This window comes from Crinia signifera, chromosome 3 (genome assembly GCF_055691185.1).
Source record: "Crinia signifera chromosome 3, ASM5569118v1, whole genome shotgun sequence".
NCBI classification, from domain to species: Eukaryota; Metazoa; Chordata; class Amphibia; order Anura; family Myobatrachidae; genus Crinia; species Crinia signifera.
This window is the reverse complement of record NC_139219.1, coordinates 80,693,017-80,707,544: the sequence shown is the minus strand read 5'-3', so window position 1 is coordinate 80,707,544 and position 14,528 is coordinate 80,693,017. Positions and strand designations below refer to the sequence as shown.

The 14,528-nt window shown below is 42.9% G+C and overlaps 37 non-coding genes across 37 annotated transcripts; all 37 read left to right on the top strand.

The window, feature by feature from the left end:
* The first annotated feature begins 35 nt into the window (after positions 1 to 35).
* On the top strand, positions 36 to 151 carry LOC146065392 (U5 spliceosomal RNA). Its single transcript, XR_014472255.1, has one exon. It is a non-coding gene; the product is annotated as a U5 spliceosomal RNA (small nuclear RNA).
* A 278-nt stretch (positions 152 to 429) lies between these two features.
* Positions 430 to 545, top strand: LOC146065771 (U5 spliceosomal RNA). Its single transcript, XR_014472584.1, has one exon. It is a non-coding gene; the product is annotated as a U5 spliceosomal RNA (small nuclear RNA).
* Positions 546 to 823: 278 nt separating this feature from the next.
* On the top strand, positions 824 to 939 carry LOC146065555 (U5 spliceosomal RNA). The gene has a single exon (XR_014472396.1). It is a non-coding gene; the product is annotated as a U5 spliceosomal RNA (small nuclear RNA).
* A 278-nt stretch (positions 940 to 1,217) lies between these two features.
* Positions 1,218 to 1,333, top strand: LOC146065391 (U5 spliceosomal RNA). The gene has a single exon (XR_014472254.1). It is a non-coding gene; the product is annotated as a U5 spliceosomal RNA (small nuclear RNA).
* Positions 1,334 to 1,611: 278 nt separating this feature from the next.
* Positions 1,612 to 1,727, top strand: LOC146065893 (U5 spliceosomal RNA). The gene has a single exon (XR_014472701.1). It is a non-coding gene; the product is annotated as a U5 spliceosomal RNA (small nuclear RNA).
* Positions 1,728 to 2,005: 278 nt separating this feature from the next.
* LOC146065763 (U5 spliceosomal RNA) lies at positions 2,006 to 2,121 on the top strand. Its single transcript, XR_014472577.1, has one exon. It is a non-coding gene; the product is annotated as a U5 spliceosomal RNA (small nuclear RNA).
* A 279-nt stretch (positions 2,122 to 2,400) lies between these two features.
* LOC146065390 (U5 spliceosomal RNA) lies at positions 2,401 to 2,516 on the top strand. The gene has a single exon (XR_014472253.1). It is a non-coding gene; the product is annotated as a U5 spliceosomal RNA (small nuclear RNA).
* Positions 2,517 to 2,794: 278 nt separating this feature from the next.
* LOC146066186 (U5 spliceosomal RNA) lies at positions 2,795 to 2,910 on the top strand. Its single transcript, XR_014472883.1, has one exon. It is a non-coding gene; the product is annotated as a U5 spliceosomal RNA (small nuclear RNA).
* A 278-nt stretch (positions 2,911 to 3,188) lies between these two features.
* LOC146065728 (U5 spliceosomal RNA) lies at positions 3,189 to 3,304 on the top strand. The gene has a single exon (XR_014472544.1). It is a non-coding gene; the product is annotated as a U5 spliceosomal RNA (small nuclear RNA).
* A 278-nt stretch (positions 3,305 to 3,582) lies between these two features.
* LOC146065554 (U5 spliceosomal RNA) lies at positions 3,583 to 3,698 on the top strand. Its single transcript, XR_014472395.1, has one exon. It is a non-coding gene; the product is annotated as a U5 spliceosomal RNA (small nuclear RNA).
* Positions 3,699 to 3,976: 278 nt separating this feature from the next.
* LOC146065389 (U5 spliceosomal RNA) lies at positions 3,977 to 4,092 on the top strand. Its single transcript, XR_014472252.1, has one exon. It is a non-coding gene; the product is annotated as a U5 spliceosomal RNA (small nuclear RNA).
* Positions 4,093 to 4,370: 278 nt separating this feature from the next.
* Positions 4,371 to 4,486, top strand: LOC146065660 (U5 spliceosomal RNA). Its single transcript, XR_014472486.1, has one exon. It is a non-coding gene; the product is annotated as a U5 spliceosomal RNA (small nuclear RNA).
* A 278-nt stretch (positions 4,487 to 4,764) lies between these two features.
* On the top strand, positions 4,765 to 4,880 carry LOC146065762 (U5 spliceosomal RNA). Its single transcript, XR_014472576.1, has one exon. It is a non-coding gene; the product is annotated as a U5 spliceosomal RNA (small nuclear RNA).
* Positions 4,881 to 5,158: 278 nt separating this feature from the next.
* Positions 5,159 to 5,274, top strand: LOC146065387 (U5 spliceosomal RNA). Its single transcript, XR_014472251.1, has one exon. It is a non-coding gene; the product is annotated as a U5 spliceosomal RNA (small nuclear RNA).
* A 278-nt stretch (positions 5,275 to 5,552) lies between these two features.
* LOC146066185 (U5 spliceosomal RNA) lies at positions 5,553 to 5,668 on the top strand. Its single transcript, XR_014472882.1, has one exon. It is a non-coding gene; the product is annotated as a U5 spliceosomal RNA (small nuclear RNA).
* Positions 5,669 to 5,946: 278 nt separating this feature from the next.
* Positions 5,947 to 6,062, top strand: LOC146065386 (U5 spliceosomal RNA). The gene has a single exon (XR_014472250.1). It is a non-coding gene; the product is annotated as a U5 spliceosomal RNA (small nuclear RNA).
* Positions 6,063 to 6,340: 278 nt separating this feature from the next.
* On the top strand, positions 6,341 to 6,456 carry LOC146065385 (U5 spliceosomal RNA). The gene has a single exon (XR_014472249.1). It is a non-coding gene; the product is annotated as a U5 spliceosomal RNA (small nuclear RNA).
* Positions 6,457 to 6,734: 278 nt separating this feature from the next.
* On the top strand, positions 6,735 to 6,850 carry LOC146065384 (U5 spliceosomal RNA). Its single transcript, XR_014472248.1, has one exon. It is a non-coding gene; the product is annotated as a U5 spliceosomal RNA (small nuclear RNA).
* A 278-nt stretch (positions 6,851 to 7,128) lies between these two features.
* On the top strand, positions 7,129 to 7,244 carry LOC146065754 (U5 spliceosomal RNA). The gene has a single exon (XR_014472568.1). It is a non-coding gene; the product is annotated as a U5 spliceosomal RNA (small nuclear RNA).
* A 278-nt stretch (positions 7,245 to 7,522) lies between these two features.
* On the top strand, positions 7,523 to 7,638 carry LOC146065753 (U5 spliceosomal RNA). Its single transcript, XR_014472567.1, has one exon. It is a non-coding gene; the product is annotated as a U5 spliceosomal RNA (small nuclear RNA).
* Positions 7,639 to 7,916: 278 nt separating this feature from the next.
* Positions 7,917 to 8,032, top strand: LOC146065836 (U5 spliceosomal RNA). Its single transcript, XR_014472646.1, has one exon. It is a non-coding gene; the product is annotated as a U5 spliceosomal RNA (small nuclear RNA).
* Positions 8,033 to 8,310: 278 nt separating this feature from the next.
* LOC146065383 (U5 spliceosomal RNA) lies at positions 8,311 to 8,426 on the top strand. The gene has a single exon (XR_014472247.1). It is a non-coding gene; the product is annotated as a U5 spliceosomal RNA (small nuclear RNA).
* Positions 8,427 to 8,704: 278 nt separating this feature from the next.
* On the top strand, positions 8,705 to 8,820 carry LOC146065382 (U5 spliceosomal RNA). Its single transcript, XR_014472246.1, has one exon. It is a non-coding gene; the product is annotated as a U5 spliceosomal RNA (small nuclear RNA).
* A 278-nt stretch (positions 8,821 to 9,098) lies between these two features.
* On the top strand, positions 9,099 to 9,214 carry LOC146065644 (U5 spliceosomal RNA). Its single transcript, XR_014472472.1, has one exon. It is a non-coding gene; the product is annotated as a U5 spliceosomal RNA (small nuclear RNA).
* A 278-nt stretch (positions 9,215 to 9,492) lies between these two features.
* Positions 9,493 to 9,608, top strand: LOC146065381 (U5 spliceosomal RNA). Its single transcript, XR_014472245.1, has one exon. It is a non-coding gene; the product is annotated as a U5 spliceosomal RNA (small nuclear RNA).
* Positions 9,609 to 9,886: 278 nt separating this feature from the next.
* LOC146065380 (U5 spliceosomal RNA) lies at positions 9,887 to 10,002 on the top strand. Its single transcript, XR_014472244.1, has one exon. It is a non-coding gene; the product is annotated as a U5 spliceosomal RNA (small nuclear RNA).
* Positions 10,003 to 10,280: 278 nt separating this feature from the next.
* Positions 10,281 to 10,396, top strand: LOC146065682 (U5 spliceosomal RNA). Its single transcript, XR_014472505.1, has one exon. It is a non-coding gene; the product is annotated as a U5 spliceosomal RNA (small nuclear RNA).
* A 278-nt stretch (positions 10,397 to 10,674) lies between these two features.
* On the top strand, positions 10,675 to 10,790 carry LOC146065379 (U5 spliceosomal RNA). The gene has a single exon (XR_014472243.1). It is a non-coding gene; the product is annotated as a U5 spliceosomal RNA (small nuclear RNA).
* Positions 10,791 to 11,068: 278 nt separating this feature from the next.
* LOC146065378 (U5 spliceosomal RNA) lies at positions 11,069 to 11,184 on the top strand. Its single transcript, XR_014472242.1, has one exon. It is a non-coding gene; the product is annotated as a U5 spliceosomal RNA (small nuclear RNA).
* Positions 11,185 to 11,462: 278 nt separating this feature from the next.
* Positions 11,463 to 11,578, top strand: LOC146065376 (U5 spliceosomal RNA). Its single transcript, XR_014472241.1, has one exon. It is a non-coding gene; the product is annotated as a U5 spliceosomal RNA (small nuclear RNA).
* Positions 11,579 to 11,856: 278 nt separating this feature from the next.
* Positions 11,857 to 11,972, top strand: LOC146065375 (U5 spliceosomal RNA). Its single transcript, XR_014472240.1, has one exon. It is a non-coding gene; the product is annotated as a U5 spliceosomal RNA (small nuclear RNA).
* A 278-nt stretch (positions 11,973 to 12,250) lies between these two features.
* LOC146065374 (U5 spliceosomal RNA) lies at positions 12,251 to 12,366 on the top strand. The gene has a single exon (XR_014472239.1). It is a non-coding gene; the product is annotated as a U5 spliceosomal RNA (small nuclear RNA).
* Positions 12,367 to 12,644: 278 nt separating this feature from the next.
* LOC146065632 (U5 spliceosomal RNA) lies at positions 12,645 to 12,760 on the top strand. Its single transcript, XR_014472462.1, has one exon. It is a non-coding gene; the product is annotated as a U5 spliceosomal RNA (small nuclear RNA).
* A 278-nt stretch (positions 12,761 to 13,038) lies between these two features.
* Positions 13,039 to 13,154, top strand: LOC146066183 (U5 spliceosomal RNA). Its single transcript, XR_014472880.1, has one exon. It is a non-coding gene; the product is annotated as a U5 spliceosomal RNA (small nuclear RNA).
* Positions 13,155 to 13,432: 278 nt separating this feature from the next.
* Positions 13,433 to 13,548, top strand: LOC146065726 (U5 spliceosomal RNA). Its single transcript, XR_014472543.1, has one exon. It is a non-coding gene; the product is annotated as a U5 spliceosomal RNA (small nuclear RNA).
* Positions 13,549 to 13,826: 278 nt separating this feature from the next.
* LOC146065553 (U5 spliceosomal RNA) lies at positions 13,827 to 13,942 on the top strand. The gene has a single exon (XR_014472394.1). It is a non-coding gene; the product is annotated as a U5 spliceosomal RNA (small nuclear RNA).
* Positions 13,943 to 14,220: 278 nt separating this feature from the next.
* LOC146065552 (U5 spliceosomal RNA) lies at positions 14,221 to 14,336 on the top strand. Its single transcript, XR_014472393.1, has one exon. It is a non-coding gene; the product is annotated as a U5 spliceosomal RNA (small nuclear RNA).
* Positions 14,337 to 14,528: the final 192 nt, after the last annotated feature.

Below are 14,528 nucleotides of genomic sequence, written 5' to 3'. Positions count from 1 at the left end.
AGCACGGCACTCAGACGACAGGTGAAATCTTGGTCATGCTCTGGTTTCTCTTCAGAACGCACAAATCTTTCGCCTTTTACTAAAGATTTCCGTGGAGAGGAGCAAAACTGAGTTTTGTCTCAATTTTTGTGTGCCCCAGCTTAATGGGGTTTCTTTTCTCAGTTTAAAGACAGAATGAGGGTGCTTTCTAGAAAGTGAGCTCATTTGCATAGCGAGGACAGCATATGTCTGTTTCTTCCCATGCAGTAAATTCTTGACCGTGTTAATTATTTCCAAAATATGAAGCAATTGGTAAGGAGTGCCAAAGATTCCTACAGCAAGGGGAAGCTTGGTGAACAATCTGCTCTTTTTTATTTCAAGTTGGGTGCTCTCATTGAGCTGAGTGAGGCCTGCCAGCACGGCACTCAGACGACAGGTGAAATCTTGGTCATGCTCTGGTTTCTCTTCAGAACGCACAAATCTTTTGCCTTTTACTAAAGATTTCCGTGGAGAGGAGCAAAACTGAGTTTTGTCTCAATTTTTGTGTGCCCCAGCTTAAGGGGGTTTCATTTCTCAGTTTAAAGACAGAATGAGGGTGCTTTCTAGAAAGTGAGCTCATTTGCATAGCGAGGACAGCATATGTCTGTTTCTTCCCATGCAGTAAATTCTTGACCGTGTTAATTATTTCCAAAATATGAAGCAATTGGTAAGGAGTGCCAAAGATTCCTACAGCAAGGGGAAGCCTGGTGAACAATCTGCTCTTTTTTATTTCAAGTTGGGTGCTCTCATTGAGCTGAGTGAGGCCTGCCAGCACGGCACTCAGACGACAGGTGAAATCTTGGTCATGCTCTGGTTTCTCTTCAGAACGCACAAATCTTTCGCCTTTTACTAAAGATTTCCGTGGAGAGGAGCAAAACTGAGTTTAGTCTCAATTTTTGTGTGCCCCAGCTTAATGGGGTTTCTTTTCTCAGTTTAAAGACAGAATGAGGGTGCTTTCTAGAAAGTGAGCTCATTTGCATAGCGAGGACAGCATATGTCTGTTTCTTCCCATGCAGTAAATTCTTGACCGTGTTAATTATTTCCAAAATATGAAGCAATTGGTAAGGAGTGCCAAAGATTCCTACAGCAAGGGGAAGCCTGGTGAACAATCTGCTCTTTTTTATTTCAAGTTGGGTGCTCTCATTGAGCTGAGTGAGGCCTGCCAGCACGGCACTCAGATGACAGGTGAAATCTTGGTCATGCTCTGGTTTCTCTTCAGAACGCACAAATCTTTCGCCTTTTACTAAAGATTTCCGTGGAGAGGAGCAAAACTGAGTTTTGTCTCAATTTTTGTGTGCCCCAGCTTAATGGGGTTTCTTTTTTCAGTTTAAAGACAGAATGAGGGTGCTTTCTAGAAAGTGAGCTCATTTGCATAGCGAGGACAGAATATGTCTGTTTCTTTCCATGCAGTAAATTCTTGACCGTGTTAATTATTTCCAAAATATGAAGCAATTGGTAAGGAGTGCCAAAGATTCCTACAGCAAGGGGAAGCCTGGTGAACAATCTGCTCTTTTTTATTTCAAGTTGGGTGCTCTCATTGAGCCGAGTGAGGCCTGCCAGCACGGCACTCAGACGACAGGTGAAATCTTGGTCATGCTCTGGTTTCTCTTCAGAACGCACAAATCTTTCGCCTTTTACTAAAGGTTTCCGTGGAGAGGAGCAAAACTGAGTTTTGTATTAATTTTCGTGTGCCCCAGCTTAATGGGGTTTCTTTTCTCAGTTTAAAGACAGAATGAGGGTGCTTTCTAGAAAGTGAGCTCATTTGCATAGCGAGGACAGCATATGTCTGTTTCTTCCCATGCAGTAAATTCTTGACCGTGTTAATTATTTCCAAAATATGAAGCAATTGGTAAGGAGTGCCAAAGATTCCTACAGCAAGGGGAAGCTTGGTGAACAATCTGCTCTTTTTTATTTCAAGTTGGGTGCTCTCATTGAGCTGAGTGAGGCCTGCCAGCACGGCACTCAGACGACAGGTGAAATCTTGGTCATGCTCTGGTTTCTCTTCAGAACGCACAAATCTTTCGCCTTTTACTAAAGGTTTCCGTGGAGAGGAGCAAAACTGAGTTTTGTCTCAATTTTTGTGTGCCCCAGCTTAATGGGGTTTCTTTTCTCAGTTTAAAGACAGAATGAGGGTGCTTTCTAGAAAGTGAGCTCATTTGCATAGCGAGGACAGCATAATGTCTGTTTCATCCCATGCAGTAAATTCTTGACCGTGTTAATTATTTCCAAAATATGAAGCAATTGGTAAGGAGTGCCAAAGATTCCTACAGCAAGGGGAAGCCTGGTGAACAATCTGCTCTTTTTTATTTCAAGTTGGGTGCTCTCATTGAGCTGAGTGAGGCCTGCCAGCACGGCACTCAGATGACAGGTGAAATCTTGGTCATGCTCTGGTTTCTCTTCAGAACGCACAAATCTTTCGCCTTTTACTAAAGATTTCCGTGGAGAGGAGCAAAACTGAGTTTTGTCTCAATTTTTGTGTGCCCCAGCTTAATGGGGTTTCTTTTCTCAGTTTAAAGACAGAATGAGGGTGCTTTCTAGAAAGTGAGCTCATTTGCATAGCGAGGACAGAATATGTCTGTTTCTTTCCATGCAGTAAATTCTTGACCGTGTTAATTATTTCCAAAATATGAAGCAATTGGTAAGGAGTGCCAAAGATTCCTACAGCAAGGGGAAGCCTGGTGAACAATCTGCTCTTTTTTATTTCAAGTTGGGTGCTCTCATTGAGCTGAGTGAGGCCTGCCAGCACGGCACTCAGACGACAGGTGAAATCTTGGTCATGCTCTGGTTTCTCTTCAGAACGCACAAATCTTTCGCCTTTTACTAAAGATTTCCGTGGAGAGGAGCAAAACTGAGTTTTGTATTAATTTTTGTGTGCCCCAGCTTAATGGGGTTTCTTTTCTCAGTTTAAAGACAGAATGAGGGTGCTTTCTAGAAAGTGAGCTCATTTGCATAGCGAGGACAGCATATGTCTGTTTCTTCCCATGCAGTAAATTCTTGACCGTGTTAATTATTTCCAAAATATGAAGCAATTGGTAAGGAGTGCCAAAGATTCCTACAGCAAGGGGAAGCCTGGTGAACAATCTGCTCTTTTTTATTTCAAGTTGGGTGCTCTCATTGAGCTGAGTGAGGCCTGCCAGCACGGCACCCAGACGACAGGTGAAATCTTGGTCATGCTCTGGTTTCTCTTCAGAACGCACAAATCTTTCGCCTTTTACAAAAGATTTCCGTGGAGAGGAGCAAAACTGAGTTTTGTCTCAATTTTTGTGTGCCCCAGCTTAATGGGGTTTCTTTTCTCAGTTTAAAGACAGAATGAGGGTGCTTTCTAGAAAGTGAGCTCATTTGCATAGCAAGGACAGCATATGTCTGTTTCTTCCCATGCAGTAAATTCTTGACCGTGTTAATTATTTCCAAAATATGAAGCAATTGGTAAGGAGTGCCAAAGATTCCTACAGCAAGGGGAAGCCTGGTGAACAATCTGCTCTTTTTTATTTCAAGTTGGGTGCTCTCATTGAGCTGAGTGAGGCCTGCCAGCACGGCACTCAGACGACAGGTGAAATCTTGGTCATGCTCTGGTTTCTCTTCAGAACGCACAAATCTTTCGCCTTTTACTAAAGATTTCCGTGGAGAGGAGCAAAACTGAGTTTAGTCTCAATTTTTGTGTGCCCCAGCTTAATGGGGTTTCTTTTCTCAGTTTAAAGACAGAATGAGGGTGCTTTCTAGAAAGTGAGCTCATTTGCATAGCGAGGACAGCATATGTCTGTTTCTTCCCATGCAGTAAATTCTTGACCGTGTTAATTATTTCCAAAATATGAAGCAATTGGTAAGGAGTGCCAAAGATTCCTACAGCAAGGGGAAGCCTGGTGAACAATCTGCTCTTTTTTATTTCAAGTTGGGTGCTCTCATTGAGCTGAGTGAGGCCTGCCAGCACGGCACTCAGATGACAGGTGAAATCTTGGTCATGCTCTGGTTTCTCTTCAGAACGCACAAATCTTTCGCCTTTTACTAAAGATTTCCGTGGAGAGGAGCAAAACTGAGTTTTGTCTCAATTTTTGTGTGCCCCAGCTTAATGGGGTTTCTTTTTTCAGTTTAAAGACAGAATGAGGGTGCTTTCTAGAAAGTGAGCTCATTTGCATAGCGAGGACAGAATATGTCTGTTTCTTTCCATGCAGTAAATTCTTGACCGTGTTAATTATTTCCAAAATATGAAGCAATTGGTAAGGAGTGCCAAAGATTCCTACAGCAAGGGGAAGCCTGGTGAACAATCTGCTCTTTTTTATTTCAAGTTGGGTGCTCTCATTGAGCCGAGTGAGGCCTGCCAGCACGGCACTCAGACGACAGGTGAAATCTTGGTCATGCTCTGGTTTCTCTTCAGAACGCACAAATCTTTCGCCTTTTACTAAAGGTTTCCGTGGAGAGGAGCAAAACTGAGTTTTGTATTAATTTTTGTGTGCCCCAGCTTAATGGGGTTTCTTTTCTCAGTTTAAAGACAGAATGAGGGTGCTTTCTAGAAAGTGAGCTCATTTGCATAGCGAGGACAGCATATGTCTGTTTCTTCCCATGCAGTAAATTCTTGACCGTGTTAATTATTTCCAAAATATGAAGCAATTGGTAAGGAGTGCCAAAGATTCCTACAGCAAGGGGAAGCTTGGTGAACAATCTGCTCTTTTTTATTTCAAGTTGGGTGCTCTCATTGAGCTGAGTGAGGCCTGCCAGCACGGCACTCAGACGACAGGTGAAATCTTGGTCATGCTCTGGTTTCTCTTCAGAACGCACAAATCTTTCGCCTTTTACTAAAGGTTTCCGTGGAGAGGAGCAAAACTGAGTTTTGTCTCAATTTTTGTGTGCCCCAGCTTAATGGGGTTTCTTTTCTCAGTTTAAAGACAGAATGAGGGTGCTTTCTAGAAAGTGAGCTCATTTGCATAGCGAGGACAGCATATGTCTGTTTCATCCCATGCAGTAAATTCTTGACCGTGTTAATTATTTCCAAAATATGAAGCAATTGGTAAGGAGTGCCAAAGATTCCTACAGCAAGGGGAAGCCTGGTGAACAATCTGCTCTTTTTTATTTCAAGTTGGGTGCTCTCATTGAGCTGAGTGAGGCCTGCCAGCACGGCAATCAGATGACAGGTGAAATCTTGGTCATGCTCTGGTTTCTCTTCAGAACGCACAAATCTTTCGCCTTTTACTAAAGATTTCCGTGGAGAGGAGCAAAACTGAGTTTTGTCTCAATTTTTGTGTGCCCCAGCTTAATGGGGTTTCTTTTCTCAGTTTAAAGACAATATGAGGGTGCTTTCTAGAAAGTGAGCTCATTTGCATAGCGAGGACAGAATATGTCTGTTTCTTTCCATGCAGTAAATTCTTGACCGTGTTAATTATTTCCAAAATATGAAGCAATTGGTAAGGAGTGCCAAAGATTCCTACAGCAAGGGGAAGCCTGGTGAACAATCTGCTCTTTTTTATTTCAAGTTGGGTGCTCTCATTGAGCTGAGTGAGGCCTGCCAGCACGGCACTCAGACGACAGGTGAAATCTTGGTCATGCTCTGGTTTCTCTTCAGAACGCACAAATCTTTCGCCTTTTACTAAAGATTTCCGTGGAGAGGAGCAAAACTGAGTTTTGTATTAATTTTTGTGTGCCCCAGCTTAATGGGGTTTCTTTTCTCAGTTTAAAGACAGAATGAGGGTGCTTTCTAGAAAGTGAGCTCATTTGCATAGCGAGGACAGCATATGTCTGTTTCTTCCCATGCAGTAAATTCTTGACCGTGTTAATTATTTCCAAAATATGAAGCAATTGGTAAGGAGTGCCAAAGATTCCTACAGCAAGGGGAAGCCTGGTGAACAATCTGCTCTTTTTTATTTCAAGTTGGGTGCTCTCATTGAGCTGAGTGAGGCCTGCCAGCACGGCACTCAGACGACAGGTGAAATCTTGGTCATGCTCTGGTTTCTCTTCAGAACGCACAAATCTTTCGCCTTTTACTAAAGATTTCCGTGGAGAGGAGCAAAACTGAGTTTTGTCTCAATTTTTGTGTGCCCCAGCTTAATGGGGTTTCTTTTCTCAGTTTAAAGACAGAATGAGGGTGCTTTCTACAAAGTGAGCTCATTTGCATAGCGAGGACAGCATATGTCTGTTTCTTCCCATGCAGTAAATTCTTGACCGTGTTAATTATTTCCAAAATATGAAGCAATTGGTAAGGAGTGCCAAAGATTCCTACAGCAAGGGGAAGCCTGGTGAACAATCTGCTCTTTTTTATTTCAAGTTGGGTGCTCTCATTGAGCTGAGTGAGGCCTGCCAGCACGGCACCCAGACGACAGGTGAAATCTTGGTCATGCTCTGGTTTCTCTTCAGAACGCACAAATCTTTCGCCTTTTACTAAAGATTTCCGTGGAGAGGAGCAAAACTGAGTTTTGTCTCAATTTTTGTGTGCCCCAGCTTAATGGGGTTTCTTTTCTCAGTTTAAAGACAGAATGAGGGTGCTTTCTAGAAAGTGAGCTCATTTGCATAGCGAGGACAGCATATGTCTGTTTCTTCCCATGCAGTAAATTCTTGACCGTGTTAATTATTTCCAAAATATGAAGCAATTGGTAAGGAGTGCCAAAGATTCCTACAGCAAGGGGAAGCCTGGTGAACAATCTGCTCTTTTTTATTTCAAGTTGGGTGCTCTCATTGAGCTGAGTGAGGCCTGCCAGCACGGCACTCAGACGACAGGTGAAATCTTGGTCATGCTCTGGTTTCTCTTCAGAACGCACAAATCTTTCGCCTTTTACTAAAGATTTCCGTGGAGAGGAGCAAAACTGAGTTTTGTCTCAATTTTTGTGTGCCCCAGCTTAATGGGGTTTCTTTTCTCAGTTTAAAGACAGAATGAGGGTGCTTTCTAGAAAGTGAGCTCATTTGCATAGCGAGGACAGCATATGTCTGTTTCTTCCCATGCAGTAAATTCTTGACCGTGTTAATTATTTCCAAAATATGAAGCAATTGTTAAGGAGTGCCAAATATTCCTACAGCAAGGGGAAGCCTGGTGAACAATCTGCTCTTTTTTATTTCAAGTTGGGTGCTGTCATTGAGCTGAGTGAGGCCTGCCAGCACGGCACTCAGACGACAGGTGAAATCTTGGTCATGCTCTGGTTTCTCTTCAGAACGCACAAATCTTTCGCCTTTTACTAAAGATTTCCGTGGAGTGGAGCAAAACTGAGTTTTGTCTCAATTTTTGTGTGCCCCAGCTTAATGGGGTTTCTTTTCTCAGTTTAAAGACAGAATGAGGGTGCTTTCTAGAAAGTGAGCTCATTTGCATAGCGAGGACAGCATATGTCTGTTTCTTCCCATGCAGTAAATTCTTGACCGTGTTAATTATTTCCAAAATATGAAGCAATTGGTAAGGAGTGCCAAAGATTCCTACAGCAAGGGGAAGCCTGGTGAACAATCTGCTCTTTTTTATTTCAAGTTGGGTGCTGTCATTGAGCTGAGTGAGGCCTGCCAGCACGGCACTCAGACGACAGGTGAAATCTTGGTCATGCTCTGGTTTCTCTTCAGAACGCACAAATCTTTCGCCTTTTACTAAAGATTTCCGTGGAGTGGAGCAAAACTGAGTTTTGTCTCAATTTTTGTGTGCCCCAGCTTAATGGGGTTTCTTTTCTCAGTTTAAAGACAGAATGAGGGTGCTTTCTAGAAAGTGAGCTCATTTGCATAGCGAGGACAGCATATGTCTGTTTCTTCCCATGCAGTAAATTCTTGACCGTGTTAATTATTTCCAAAATATGAAGCAATTGGTAAGGAGTGCCAAAGATTCCTACAGCAAGGGGAAGCCTGGTGAACAATCTGCTCTTTTTTATTTCAAGTTGGGTGCTCTCATTGAGCTGAGTGAGGCCTGCCAGCACGGCACTCAGACGACAGGTGAAATCTTGGTCATGCTCTGGTTTCTCTTCAGAACGCGAAAATCTTTCGCCTTTTACTAAAGATTTCCGTGGAGAGGAGCAAAACTGAGTTTTGTATTAATTTTTGTGTGCCCCAGCTTAATGGGGTTTCTTTTCTCAGTTTAAAGACAGAATGAGGGTGCTTTCTAGAAAGTGAGCTCATTTGCATAGCGAGGACAGCATATGTCTGTTTCTTCCCATGCAGTAAATTCTTGACCGTGTTAATTATTTCCAAAATATGAAGCAATTGGTATTGAGTGCCAAAGATTCCTACAGCAAGGGGAAGCCTGGTGAACAATCTGCTCTTTTTTATTTCAAGTTGGGTGCTCTCATTGAGCTGAGTGAGGCCTGCCAGCACGGCACCCAGACGACAGGTGAAATCTTGGTCATGCTCTGGTTTCTCTTCAGAACGCACAAATCTTTCGCCTTTTACTAAAGATTTCCGTGGAGAGGAGCAAAACTGAGTTTTGTCTCAATTTTTGTGTGCCCCAGCTTAATGGGGTTTCTTTTCTCAGTTTAAAGACAGAATGAGGGTGCTTTCTAGAAAGTGAGCTCATTTGCATAGCGAGGACAGCATATGTCTGTTTCTTCCCATGCAGTAAATTCTTGACCGTGTTAATTATTTCCAAAATATGAAGCAATTGGTAAGGAGTGCCAAAGATTCCTACAGCAAGGGGAAGCCTGGTGAACAATCTGCTCTTTTTTATTTCAAGTTGGGTGCTCTCATTGAGCTGAGTGAGGCCTGCCAGCACGGCACTCAGACGACAGGTGAAATCTTGGTCATGCTCTGGTTTCTCTTCAGAACGCACAAATCTTTCGCCTTTTACTAAAGATTTCCGTGGAGAGGAGCAAAACTGAGTTTTGTCTCAATTTTTGTGTGCCCCAGCTTAATGGGGTTTCTTTTCTCAGTTTAAAGACAGAATGAGGGTGCTTTCTAGAAAGTGAGCTCATTTGCATAGCGAGGACAGCATATGTCTGTTTCTTCCCATGCAGTAAATTCTTGACCGTGTTAATTATTTCCAAAATATGAAGCAATTGGTAAGGAGTGCCAAAGATTCCTACAGCAAGGGGAAGCCTGGTGAACAATCTGCTCTTTTTTATTTCAAGTTGGGTGCTCTCATTGAGCTGAGTGAGGCCTGCCAGCACGGCACTCAGACGACAGGTGAAATCTTGGTCATGCTCTGGTTTCTCTTCAGAACGCACAAATCTTTCGCCTTTTACTAAAGATTTCCGTGGAGAGGAGCAAAACTGAGTTTTGTCTCAATTTTTGTGTGTCCCAGCTTAATGGGGTTTCTTTTCTCAGTTTAAAGACAGAATGAGGGTGCTTTCTAGAAAGTGAGCTCATTTGCATAGCGAGGACAGCATATGTCTGTTTCTTCCCATGCAGTAAATTCTTGACCGTGTTAATTATTTCCAAAATATGAAGCAATTGGTAAGGAGTGCCAAAGATTCCTACAGCAAGGGGAAGCCTGGTGAACAATCTGCTCTTTTTTATTTCAAGTTGGGTGCTCTCATTGAGCTGAGTGAGGCCTGCCAGCACGGCACTCAGACGACAGGTGAAATCTTGGTCATGCTCTGGTTTCTCTTCAGAACGCACAAATCTTTCGCCTTTTACTAAAGATTTCCGTGGAGAGGAGCAAAACTGAGTTTTGTCTCAATTTTTGTGTGCCCCAGCTTAATGGGGTTTCTTTTCTCAGTTTAAAGACAGAATGAGGGTGCTTTCTAGAAAGTGAGCTCATTTGCATAGCGAGGACAGCATATGTCTGTTTCTTCCCATGCAGTAAATTCTTGACCGTGTTAATTATTTCCAAAATATGAAGCAATTGGTAAGGAGTGACAAAGATTCCTACAGCAAGGGGAAGCCTGGTGAACAATCTGCTCTTTTTTATTTCATGTTGGGTGCTCTCATTGAGCTGAGTGAGGCCTGCCAGCACGGCACTCAGACGACAGGTGAAATCTTGGTCATGCTCTGGTTTCTCTTCAGAACGCACAAATCTTTCGCCTTTTACTAAAGATTTCCGTGGAGAGGAGCAAAACTGAGTTTTGTCTCAATTTTTGTGTGCCCCAGCTTAATGGGGTTTATTTTCTCAGTTTAAAGACAGAATGAGGGTGCTTTCTAGAAAGTGAGCTCATTTGCATAGCGAGGACAGCATATGTCTGTTTCTTCCCATGCAGTAAATTCTTGACCGTGTTAATTATTTCCAAAATATGAAGCAATTGGTAAGGAGTGCCAAAGATTCCTACAGCAAGGGGAAGCCTGGTGAACAATCTGCTCTTTTTTATTTCAAGTTGGGTGCTCTCATTGAGCTGAGTGAGGCCTGCCAGCACGGCACTCAGACGACAGGTGAAATCTTGGTCATGCTCTGGTTTCTCTTCAGAACGCACAAATTTTTCGCCTTTTACTAAAGATTTCCGTGGAGAGGAGCAAAACTGAGTTTTGTCTCAATTTTTGTGTGCCCCAGCTTAATGGGGTTTCTTTTCTCAGTTTAAAGACAGAATGAGGGTGCTTTCTAGAAAGTGAGCTCATTTGCATAGCGAGGACAGCATATGTCTGTTTCTTCCCATGCAGTAAATTCTTGACCGTGTTAATTATTTCCAAAATATGAAGCAATTGGTAAGGAGTGCCAAAGATTCCTACAGCAAGGGGAAGCCTGGTGAACAATCTGCTCTTTTTTATTTCAAGTTGGGTGCTCTCATTGAGCTGAGTGAGGCCTGCCAGCACGGCACTCAGACGACAGGTGAAATATTGGTCATGCTCTGGTTTCTCTTCAGAACGCACAAATCTTTCGCCTTTTACTAAAGATTTCCGTGGAGAGGAGCAAAACTGAGTTTTGTCTCAATTTTTGTGTGCCCCAGCTTAATGGGGTTTCTTTTCTCAGTTTAAAGACAGAATGAGGGTGTTTTCTAGAAAGTGAGCTCATTTGCATAGCGAGGACAGCATATGTCTGTTTCTTCCCATGCAGTAAATTCTTGACCGTGTTAATTATTTCCAAAATATGAAGCAATTGGTAAGGAGTGCCAAAGATTCCTACAGCAAGGGGAAGCCTGGTGAACAATCTGCTCTTTTTTATTTCAAGTTGGGTGCTCTCATTGAGCTGAGTGAGGCCTGCCAGCACGGCACTCAGACGACAGGTGAAATCTTGGTCATGCTCTGGTTTCTCTTCAGAACGCACAAATCTTTCGCCTTTTACTAAAGATTTCCGTGGAGAGGAGCAAAACTGAGTTTTGTCTCAATTTTTGTGTGCCCCAGCTTAATGGGGTTTCTTTTCTCAGTTTAAAGACAGAATGAGGGTGCTTTCTAGAAAGTGAGCTCATTTGCATAGCGAGGACAGCATATGTCTGTTTCTTCCCATGCAGTAAATTCTTGACCGTGTTAATTATTTCCAAAATATGAAGCAATTGGTAAGGAGTGCCAAAGATTCCTACAGCAAGGGGAAGCCTGGTGAACAATCTGCTCTTTTTTATTTCAAGTTGGGTGCTCTCATTGAGCTGAGTGAGGCCTGCCAGCACGGCACTCAGACGACAGGTGAAATCTTGGTCATGCTCTGGTTTCTCTTCAGAACGCACAAATCTTTCGCCTTTTACTAAAGATTTCCGTGGAGAGGAGCAAAACTGAGTTTTGTCTCAATTTTTGTGTGCCCCAGCTTAATGGGGTTTCTTTTCTCAGTTTAAAGACAGAATGAGGGTGCTTTCTAGAAAGTGAGCTCATTTGCATAGCGAGGACAGCATATGTCTGTTTCTTCCCATGCAGTAAATTCTTGACCGTGTTAATTATTTCCAAAATATGAAGCAATTGGTAAGGAGTGCCAAAGATTCCTACAGCAAGGGGAAGCCTGGTGAACAATCTGCTCTTTTTTATTTCAAGTTGGGTGCTCTCATTGAGCTGAGTGAGGCCTGCCAGCACGGCACTCAGACGACAGGTGAAATCTTGGTCATGCTCTGGTTTCTCTTCAGAACGCACAAATCTTTCGCCTTTTACTAAAGATTTCCGTGGAGAGGAGCAAAACTGAGTTTTGTCTCAATTTTTGTGTGCCCCAGCTTAATGGGGTTTCTTTTCTCAGTTTAAAGACAGAATGAGGGTGCTTTCTAGAAAGTGAGCTCATTTGCATAGCGAGGACAGCATATGTCTGTTTCTTCCCATGCAGTAAATTCTTGACCGTGTTAATTATTTCCAAAATATGAAGCAATTGGTAAGGAGTGCCAAAGATTCCTACAGCAAGGGGAAGCCTGGTGAACAATCTGCTCTTTTTTATTTCAAGTTGGGTGCTCTCATTGAGCTGAGTGAGGCCTGCCAGCACGGCACTCAGAAGACAGGTGAAATCTTGGTCATGCTCTGGTTTCTCTTCAGAACGCACAAATCTTTCGCCTTTTACTAAAGATTTCCGTGGAGAGGAGCAAAACTGAGTTTTGTCTCAATTTTTGTGTGCCCCAGCTTAATGGGGTTTCTTTTCTCAGTTTAAAGACAGAATGAGGGTGCTTTCTAGAAAGTGAGCTCATTTGCATAGCGAGGACAGCATATGTCTGTTTCTTCCCATGCAGTAAATTCTTGACCGTGTTAATTATTTCCAAAATATGAAGCAATTGGTAAGGAGTGCCAAAGATTCCTACAGCAAGGGGAAGCCTGGTGAACAATCTGCTCTTTTTTATTTCAAGTTGGGTGCTCTCATTGAGCTGAGTGAGGCCTGCCAGCACGGCACTCAGACGACAGGTGAAATCTTGGTCATGCTCTGGTTTCTCTTCAGAACGCACAAATCTTTCGCCTTTTACTAAAGATTTCCGTGGAGAGGAGCAGAACTGAGTTTTGTCTCAATTTTTGTGTGCCCCAGCTTAATGGGGTTTCTTTTCTCAGTTTAAAGACAGAATGAGGGTGCTTTCTAGAAAGTGAGCTCATTTGCATAGCGAGGACAGCATATGTCTGTTTCTTCCCATGCAGTAAATTCTTGACCGTGTTAATTATTTCCAAAATATGAAGCAATTGGTAAGGAGTGCCAAAGATTCCTACAGCAAGGGGAAGCCTGGTGAACAATCTGCTCTTTTTTATTTCAAGTTGGGTGCTCTCATTGAGCTGAGTGAGGCCTGCCAGCACGGCACTCAGACGACAGGTGAAATCTTGGTCATGCTCTGGTTTCTCTTCAGAACGCACAAATCTTTCGCCTTTTACTAAAGATTTCCGTGGAGAGGAGCAAAACTGAGTTTTGTATTAATTTTTGTGTGCCCCAGCTTAATGGGGTTTCTTTTCTCAGTTTAAAGACAGAATGAGGGTGCTTTCTAAAAAGTGAGCTCATTTGCATAGCGAGGACAGCATATGTCTGTTTCTTCCCATGCAGTAAATTCTTGACCGTGTTAATTATTTCCAAAATATGAAGCAATTGGTAAGGAGTGCCAAAGATTCCTACAGCAAGGGGAAGCCTGGTGAACAATCTGCTCTTTTTTATTTCAAGTTGGGTGCTCTCATTGAGCTGAGTGAGGCCTGCCAGCACGGCACCCAGACGACAGGTGAAATCTTGGTCATGCTCTGGTTTCTCTTCAGAACGCACAAATCTTTCGCCTTTTACAAAAGATTTCCGTGGAGAGGAGCAAAACTGAGTTTTGTCTCAATTTTTGTGTGCCCCAGCTTAATGGGGTTTCTTTTCTCAGTTTAAAGACAGAATGAGGGTGCTTTCTAGAAAGTGAGCTCATTTGCATAGCAAGGACAGCATATGTCTGTTTCTTCCCATGCAGTAAATTCTTGACCGTGTTAATTATTTCCAAAATATGAAGCAATTGGTAAGGAGTGCCAAAGATTCCTACAGCAAGGGGAAGCCTGGTGAACAATCTGCTCTTTTTTATTTCAAGTTGGGTGCTCTCATTGAGCTGAGTGAGGCCTGCCAGCACGGCACTCAGACGACAGGTGAAATCTTGGTCATGCTCTGGTTTCTCTTCAGAACGCACAAATCTTTCGCCTTTTACTAAAGATTTCCGTGGAGAGGAGCAAAACTGAGTTTAGTCTCAATTTTTGTGTGCCCCAGCTTAATGGGGTTTCTTTTCTCAGTTTAAAGACAGAATGAGGGTGCTTTCTAGAAAGTGAGCTCATTTGCATAGCGAGGACAGCATATGTCTGTTTCTTCCCATGCAGTAAATTCTTGACCGTGTTAATTATTTCCAAAATATGAAGCAATTGGTAAGGAGTGCCAAAGATTCCTACAGCAAGGGGAAGCCTGGTGAACAATCTGCTCTTTTTTATTTCAAGTTGGGTGCTCTCATTGAGCTGAGTGAGGCCTGCCAGCACGGCACTCAGATGACAGGTGAAATCTTGGTCATGCTCTGGTTTCTCTTCAGAACGCACAAATCTTTCGCCTTTTACTAAAGATTTCCGTGGAGAGGAGCAAAACTGAGTTTAGTCTCAATTTTTGTGTGCCCCAGCTTAATGGGGTTTCTTTTCTCAGTTTAAAGACAGAATGAGGGTGCTTTCTAGAAAGTGAGCTCATTTGCATAGCGAGGACAGCATATGTCTGTTTCTTCCCATGCAGTAAATTCTTGACCGTGTTAATTATTTCCAAAATATGAAGCAATTGGTAAGGAGTGCCAAAGATTCCTACAGCAAGGGGAAGCCTGGTGAACAATCTG